This window comes from Ornithorhynchus anatinus, chromosome 3 (genome assembly GCF_004115215.2).
Source record: "Ornithorhynchus anatinus isolate Pmale09 chromosome 3, mOrnAna1.pri.v4, whole genome shotgun sequence".
Classification (NCBI taxonomy): domain Eukaryota; kingdom Metazoa; phylum Chordata; class Mammalia; order Monotremata; family Ornithorhynchidae; genus Ornithorhynchus; species Ornithorhynchus anatinus.
The window spans coordinates 52,094,053-52,102,892 of NC_041730.1; the positions used below are offsets into that span (position 1 = coordinate 52,094,053).

The following is an 8,840-nucleotide window of genomic DNA, read 5'->3' on the forward strand; positions in this document are numbered from 1 at the left end:
AATTTGCCTGTTTATGGTTGTATTGCACTCTGCCGAGTGCTTAGTACAGTGCTCTGCACACGGAAAGAACTCAGTAAGTACAGTAAGCACTTAATAAATAATAATAAATACGATTGAACGAATGAATGAAAATTTATCGAGCACTTACTGCGTGCAGATTCCCGCATTAAGCACTTGGGAAAGAGTACCACACAAAAGAGTTGGTAGACATGTCCCCTGCCCACTAAGAGCTTACAATCTAGAGGGAGAGACAGACATTAAAGTAAATCACAGGTTTGTACATAAGTCCCCACTCAGGATCTCACCTGGAGAGTTTCCGGTACTCTACCAGTCTCGTCTACGGGGGGGAGAGTCGAGCAGAGGCCTCCCCTTTCCATTCCTAGCCTGGCCAGTGGCTAGCGAGTGGAAGGCCATCTGCTACAAGTCAAAACTCACCTGTGGGCAGCAGAGGCAAGGGAGAGAGTTGAAGGCAGAGACCCGAGTTTACTTTGCAGAAGGAGGCAATGGTAAACCGCTTTTGTATTTTTACTAAGAAAACTCTGTAGATACACTACTAGAAAGATGGCAGTTGGAAGTGGGACACTCTGGGAGTGATGTGTCTTTGGAGTCGCTAGGAGTGGGGGACGACTCGACAGCATGAGACAAGACAAGATGTACGTGAGTTCTGTAGGACTGAGGGTGGCGTGAATATCAAGGGCAGGGATTGTCTCTATCTGTTGCTGAATTATACATTCCAAGCACTTAGTATAGAGCTCTGCACATACTAAGTGCTCAAAAAATACTATTGAGAATAGGGGAAGGATTCAATCCATCTGTTATATTTACTGAGCTCCAAATCTGGGGAGAGTAAAGTCTGTCACACATGAAGAAGGAGGAGAGTTCCAAGCCAGAAGCAGAAGATGGATGAGGGGTCCTTGGTGAAATAGATGAGATCAAGGTAGAGTGAGTAGGTTGGCATTAGAGGAATAGAGTGTGTGGGCTGGGTTGGAGTAGGAAATCAGCAAGGTAAAATAGAAGGGGGCAAGGTGATTGAGTACTTTAAAGCCATTGGTAAGAAGTTTCTGTTTGATGCGGAGGTGGATGGGCAGCCACTGGAGGTTCTTGAAAAGTGGGGAAACATAGACTGAACTTTTTTTAGAAAAATGATCTGGACAGCAGAGTGAAGTATTGCCTGGAGTATGGAGAGAAGTGCTATGACAGGGGTGCGATTTTTATGACAAATGAGTTGTTGACTTCCGAGGTTGTCTGGGCATTCTACCAAGTCTATCAACCTCTAGAAATGGCACAGCCTCCTCCTCGTCCTCCTCCTGCAGGTAGAGACAAGAGTCAGGGAGGAGAACAAGGAGGCTGATGCAGTAATCAAGGTGGGATTAGGGTAAATACTTGGATTAATGAGGTAGCAGCTTGAATGGAGAGGAAAGGATGGATTTTAACGATGTTATGAAGGTTAAAACAAAAGGATTCTGTGACAGATTGAACACGCAGGTTGAATGAGAGAGATGAGTTAAGGATAATGCCAAGGTTCAAGCTTGCAAGGCAGGGAGGATGGAGGTGCTGTCTATGGTGATGGGAGGGGCGGGGAGGACAGGATTTGGCTGGGAGTTTTGTACATGTTAAATTGTTAATTTTGTGGTGTCAGTGAGAAGTTCAAGTAGAGATGGCCTGAAGGCAGGAAGAAATGTGAGACTGCAGAGAAACGGAGAAGTCAGGAGAGGTAGATTTGGGAATCATCCAAATAATGACAATGATAATAATAATAATGACATTTATTAAGCAATTACTGTGTGGCAAGCAGTTTCTAAGCACTGGGGTAGATACAAGTTAATCAGGTTGGACACAGTCCCTGTCCCACATGGGACTCACAGTTTAAGTAGAGATGGTAATTAAAGCCTTGGGAGTGAATGAGTTCTCCAAGGAAGTGGGTGTCAATGGAGAATGGAAGGGGACCCAGAACTGAACTCTGAGGGACTCCCACAGTTAGAGGGAGGGGGGCAGTGGAGGAGCCTGTGATAGAGCCTGAAAAGAAGCAACCAGAGAGGTAGAAGGAGAACCAGGAGAGGAAAGTGTCAGTGAAGTCAAAATCAGATAATGTTTGCAGGAGAAGGGGGTGGTCCACAGTGTCGGAAGCAGCTGAAAAGTCGAAGAGGATTAGGAGAAGATCACACTGGTGACCTTAGAGAGTGCTTGGCACACAGTAAGTGCTTATCACGGTGATTATTATTATGATTACTACTATCATTATTAGAAAAGTAATTATCATACAATTCCTTCTAACATCTTATTTCAAGTACAGGAGGCAGAATATCAGTTGGGTGGACCACTGGTCTGACCCTTGATAACACTGCTTATGGCAATGACTTTTCATAGTAGATTCCCTCAACCTTTCTATAGTGCTTTGCATTGAAAGCGCTCCACAAATACGATACGATAATGATGATGGAGGAGAAGAGGCAGGGGAGGAATGTGGAGGAAGGGAAAGGAGTAAAGAGTAAAGAGAAAGGAGTAAAGAATCCTGGAATCTTCCTTCAGCCAGATGATAATTTCATCATTTTTTATTGGAGGAAGGTTTTTATCAAGTGAAAAATAAACCCATAAACCCTGCCCCTTCTTTAACTCTCCCATTCTCAGCAGTATCTCAAGAGGAGAGTTCCTGCCTTCTCTCAAAAGGAGTGGACTGTCAGTGAAGCAGAGGTTGGATAATGTCTCCAGGAGAAGGGGGTGGTTAACAGTCTCGAAGGCAGCTGAGAGGTGGAGGAGGATTAGGATGGAGCAGAGGCCATTGGATTTGGCAAGAAGGAGATCATCTGTGACCTTTGAAAAAGTGGTTTATTTCGAGTGAAGAGGATAGAAGCCAGATAGGAGGGGCTAATGGAGAGAACTGGAGGAGAAGAATTTGAGCTCATTGTGGACAGGAAATGTGTTATATTGTTATTGTTATATTGTACTCCCCCGTGCGCTTAGTACAGCGCTGTGCACACAGTAAGCGCTCAATAAATACGATCGAATGAGACAGCAGGTGTAGACAACTTGCTCCAGGAGTTTGGAGAGGAATGGTAGGAGGGAGATAGAGCAATAACTGGAGGGAGCCATGGTGTCAAGGGAGGGTTTTTTAAGATAGAGGAGACATGGGCATGTTTGAAAGCAGTGGGGAAGAAGCCATTGGAGAGTGAACAATTAAAGATGATGATCAGGGAGGGAAGAAGGGAAAGGACAAGTGTTTCGATAAGGTGTGAAGGGATGGGGTCAGATGTTCAGGTGGAGGGCGTGGATTTTGAGAGAAGGAAGGAGAGCTCATGAGATAACTGCTGAGAAGGATGGGAGAGTTGAAGAAGGGACAGGAGGAAGGAGGGACTGGAGAAGAGTAAGGGAGATTTTAAGATCCCACCTGATTTCAGTTTCAGTTTCAGTTCTTCTAATATAGTAAGTAGCCAGGCCATTTAGGGGCAAGGGATGGGGGAGGTTGTGGGGCAGGGGGTTTGACGAGGGAGTTAGATGTCTGGAACAACTGGTGAGGGCAATGGGCATGGGTGTCAATAAGACCAGAGAAATACTTTGACTGGGCAGAGGAGAGGGCAGAGTTAAAGCACACAAGGATGAACTCGACGTGAATGAAGTCGACCTGATATCTAGATTTCCACCAGCAGTGCCCTGTGGCTCATACAGAAGAACGAAGGAAACAGACTGTTCCTGGAGAAGCAGCGTGGCTCAGTGGAAAGAGCACGGGCTTTGGAGTCAGGGCTCATGAGTTCGAATCCCAGCTCTGCCACTTGTCGGCTGTGTGACTGTGGGCAAGTCACTTAACTTCTCGGTGCCTCAGTTCCCTCATCTGTAAAATGGGGATTAAGACTGTGAGCCCCACGTGGGACAACCTGATTCCCCTGTGTCTACCCCAGCGCTTAGAACAGTGCTCGGCACATAGTAAGCGCTTAATAAATACCAACATTATTATTACTACCTTATCCCACTATTCCACAGACTGGGGAGGTGATCCAGAGCTGCAGATAAGTGGTAGAAGACCCTCGGAGGGATAGGGGAGTAAGTGCACTTAGTTCAGTAGAGAAGGTGGTGTTGAGGGCATCAATTTGGTCATCAAGGGAGGGTAGTTTGGGTCTGGAGACTAAATGGGGCATGATGAGCTGAGAAAATTGGATGGGGTCAGAAGATCTGAGGTCTCTTTCGGGGAACAGCACAGGTTTGTGGGGAGGTGTGTGGGAGAGAAGGCAGGAGAGGAGGATGTGGTCAGATAGAGGGCTTCAGAATCGGTGAGAGTAGAGATTATATGGTGCCTAGAGATGATGAGGCCAAGTGTGTGTCCAAGTTAGTAAGCGGGAGAGCTGGAGTGGAGTAGGAGGTCAGTGGAGTTGAGTAATGATAGAAAGCGGGTAGCGGAAGGGTCGTCAGGAATATCTATGTGGATATTGAAGTCCCCAGGGATTAATGTAGGGAAGGAGAAAGAGAGAAGGGATGTGAGAAAGGGATCACAATGGTTCATCAGGTTGGAGGTGGGGCCTGGGAGTTGGCAGATGACGGTGACTAGTATCTGGACTGGGTGGTAGAGGTGAACGACATGGGCTTCGAGGGAAGGGAAAGAGAGGGATGTGGGAGATAGAATGGTGTGAAAGTGAGGTTGGGGAGTGGGTGAAGATGAGGTCCTCTCTAGAGAGAGCAGCAGGGGAGACCATGTCATCTGGGCAGAGCCAGGTTTCTGTGATGGTGAGGAGTAGCAGTAATTGGGTCAGGAACAGGATAAGGATGAAGGGAAGCTTTATTATGATAGAGTGGGAGCTCTAAGGGTAGCAATTGCTGAGACTCTGCAGAGGGGATTGGGGAAGGGGACGGCAAAAGGGGTAGGAAGGGGCTGGATTGGAATGAGTTGATGGGGACCGGAGCTGGGGGAGGGGGCTGAGGGGTGGTGATGGGACAGGATAACAAGGTTTCATTCATGTATTCATTCAATCAGATTTCTTGAGTGCTTACTGTGTGCAGAGTACTGTACTAAGCGCTTGGAAAGTACAATGCAGCAACAAAGAGAGACAATCCCTGCCCACAATGGACTCACAGTCTAGAAGGGGGAGGACAGACATCAAAAGAAGTAAACAGGCATCAATAGCATCAATATAAATAAGTAGAATTAGAGATACATATACACATCAAAACAAGTAAACAAGCATTAATATAAATAAATAGGATTATAGATATGTACATGTAAACACAAGTGCTGTAGAGTGGTTGGGGCGGTGGTAGAGCAAAAGGAGAGAGTTGGGGCGATGGGAGAGCAGAGGAAAAGGGGACCTTGGTCTGGGAAGGTGAGGAGGAGGTGAACCTTCAGTAGGGCTTAGAAGGTGGGAAGTGTGATTGGCGGATTTGAGGAGTGAGGGGCATTCCAAACCAGAGGAAGGACGTGGGCCAGGAGTCAATGGTGAGACAGGTGAGAACGAGGCACACTGAGAAGGTTAGCACCAGAGGAGCAGAGTGTGTGGGCTGGGATGTAGAAGGAGAAAAGAGAGGTGAGATAGGAGGGGGCAAGGTGATGGAGAGCTTTGAAGCCAATAGTGATGAGCTTTTGCTTGTTGTGGAGGTTGATGGGCAACCACTGGAGATTTTTGAGGAGGGGGGTGACATGCCCAGAACGTTTCTGTAGAAAGATGATCCGGGCAGCAGAGTGAAGATCGGACTGAAGTGGGGAGAGACAGGAGGTTGGGAGATCAAAAAAGATGCTGATGCAGTAATCCAGTCGGCATAGGATAAGTAATTGTACTAAGATGGTAGCAGCTAGAATGGAGAGGAAAGGGCCGATCTTGGCAATGTTATAAAGCTGAGGCCAGCAGGTTTTGGTGACGGATTGGACGTAAGGGTTGAATGAGAGAGCGGAGTCAAGGATGACACCAAGGTTGCGGGCTTGTGAGATGGGAAGGATGGTAGTGCCGTCTACAGTGACAGAAAAGTCAGGGAGAGGACAGGGCTTGGGAGGGAAGATAAGGAGCTCAGTTTTGGACATGTTGCATTTTGGGTGGCAGGAGGATATCCAAGTGGAGATGTCCTGAAGGCAGGAGGAAATGCGAGCCTGGAGGGAGGGAGAGAGAACATGGGAGGAGATACGAATTTGAGTATCATCCACGTAGAGATGAGAGTTGAAGCCTTGGGAGCGAATGAGTTCACCAAGGGAGTGAGTGTAGCTGGAGAATAGAAGGGGACCAAGAACTGACCTTTGAGGAACCCCTACAGTTAGGGGATGGGAGGGGAAGGAGGAGCCCGCTAAGGAGACCGGGAATGAACGGCCAGAGAGATAAGAGGAGAACCAGGAGAGGACAGAGTCAGTGAAGCCGAGGTAGGATAACATGTTGAAGAGAAGGGGATGGTCGACAGCGTCAGAGGCCACCGAGGTCGAGGTGGATTGGGATAGAGTAGGAGCCATTGAATTTGGCAAGAAGGAGGTCACTGGTGACCTTTGAGAGGGCTGTTTCAGAAGAGTGGAGGGGACTGAAGCCAGATTGGAGGAGGTCCAGGAGAGAGTTGGAGGAGACGAATTCAAGGCAGCAATGATAGATGACTCGCTCCAGGAGTTTGGAAAGGAAGGGTAGGAGGGAGATGGGGCGATAATTGGAGGGGTCTGTGGGGTCAAGGGAGGGTTTTTCTAGGTTGGGGGAGACTTGAGCATGTTTGAAGGCAGAGGGGAAGAAGCCGTTGGAGAGTGAGCGGTCAAAGATGGAAGTTAAGGAGGGGAGGAGGGAAGAGGGGAGAGTTTTTATACGGTGGGAGGGAATGGGGTCTGAAGCGCATGAAGAGGAGGTGGTGCTTGAGAGGAAGGAGGAGATCTCCTCTGAAGATATTGCTGGGAAGGTTGGGAAAGTAGAAGAGGGGTTGGAGAGGAGAGGGGATGGAGGAGGGGGAGGGGTGATTTTGGGGAGCTCAGATCTGATGGTGTTAATTTTCCTAGTGAAATAAGGTGGCCAGATTGTTGCGGGTGAGGGATGGGGGAGGGGGAGGAACAGAGGGCCTGAGGAGGGAGTTAAATGTCCGGAACAATTGATGAGGGTGATGAGCATGGGTGTCGATAAGGGAAGAGAAATAATTTTGCTGGGCAGCGGAGAGGGCAGGGTTAAGGCAAGAAAGGACAAACTTAGAGTCGCAAGGTCAGGCCGGTGTTTAGATTTCCGCCAGCAGCGTTCAGCGGCTCGAGCATAAGCATGAAGGAAGCGGGCAGTTAAGGTGATCCAGGGCTGTGGGTTAGTGGTGCGAGAGCGATGAAGTGATGGGGGAGCGAGTGAGTAGAGTTGAGTACAGAGGGTAGAGTTGAGAGAATCTCTTTGGTCATCAAGAGCAGGTAGAATGGGTAGGGAGGCTAGGTGGGGTGTGATGCACTGAGAGAGACGGATGGGGTCGAAAGAGCAGAGGTCTCAGTGGGAGAGTAGTACAGATTTCCGGGGAGAAGGAGAGTGAGAGAGGAGGCAAATGAGAAGGCTGTGCTCAGAGAGAGGGATCTCAGAGTTGGTGAAGGTGGACTTTGTGCAGCCATTAGGGATGGGGTGGGGGCGGAGGTTGGGATGGCACAGAGAGTGGGGAGAGATTGGAGAGAGGGTGAGGAAGGGGACAGGGATGGACTGACTGGAGGGCTGGGATTGAGGGGTCATGGAGAGTTCTCCCCATTGTCAAAGCCCTTCCTACTTCACACCTCCTCCAGGATATCTTCTCGCATTAATTTCTAATTGCCTCAGCTCATATCCCCCCAATTGCACATGAGCACTTGACAGCCATCTAAGGATTTAAGTACTCACAATCTCTCATAGCACTTACGTATATATCCGACATAACCTATTACTTAGACACTAGCTCATCAACAGATCCCCTTTTCCTTCTTTCTCTCATCTGTAATTTATTTTAGTGTATTTCCCTGCACAATCAATCAATTGTATTTATCAAGCAGAGCTTACTGTGTGCTGAGCACCGTACTAAATGTTCAGAGGGTACAGAACAACCGAGTTGATAGACACATTTCCTGCCCGCAATGAGCTCACAGTCTGGAAGGGGAGACAGATGTTGAAAAAAAGGAATGGATTACAGATGGGTAACAAAAGTGCTGTGGGACTGAGGGGTAAATAAAAGGGGGCAGATCAGGGTGATGCAGAAGGGAATGGGAAAAGAGGAAATGAGGGCTTACTCAGGGAAGGCCCCTTGGAGGAGATATGCCTTTAATGAGGCTTTGAAGTGGGGAAGAGAAATTGTCTGTCAGGCATAAAGAGGGAGGGCGTTCCAGGCCAGAGGCAGGATGTGGGCAAGAGGTAGGCAGCGAGATAGACGAGGTCGAGGTTCAGTGAGTAGGTTGGCATTAGAGGAGCGAAGTGTGCGGGCTGGGTTGTAGTAGGAGAGCAGTGAGGTGAGATAGGAGGGATTACGGTGATTGAGTTCTTTAAAGCCGGCGGTAAGGGGTTTCTGTTTGATGCAGAGGTGGGTGAGCAACCACTGGAGGAGTGGGCAAGCGTGAACTGAACGTTTTTATAGACAAATGATCCGGGCAGGAGAGTGAAGTATGGACTGGAGTGGGGAGAGGCAGAAGGTAGGGAGGTCAGCAAGGAGGCTGGTACAATAATCAAGGCGGGATAGGATAGGTGCTGGGATTAACATGGTAGCCATTTGAATGGAGAGGAAAGGGTGGATTTTAGCGGCTGTGAAGGTTGAACCGGCAGAATTTAGTGATAAATTGAATATGTGGGTTGATGAGGCAAGGATAACGCCAAGGTTATGGGCTTGTGGGACAGAAAGGATGTTGGTGCCGGCTACAGTGACGGGAAAATCAGAGGGATGACCCAGTTTGGGTGGGAAGATAAGGAGTTCTGCTTTGG

General features: G+C 48.4%; 1 non-coding gene across 1 annotated transcript; it reads left to right on the top strand.

Moving 5' to 3' along the window:
- The first annotated feature begins 287 nt into the window (after positions 1 to 287).
- On the top strand, positions 288 to 425 carry LOC114810839. Its single transcript, XR_003758530.1, has one exon. It is a non-coding gene; the product is annotated as a small nucleolar RNA SNORA7 (small nucleolar RNA).
- The last annotated feature ends 8,415 nt before the right edge of the window (positions 426 to 8,840 follow it).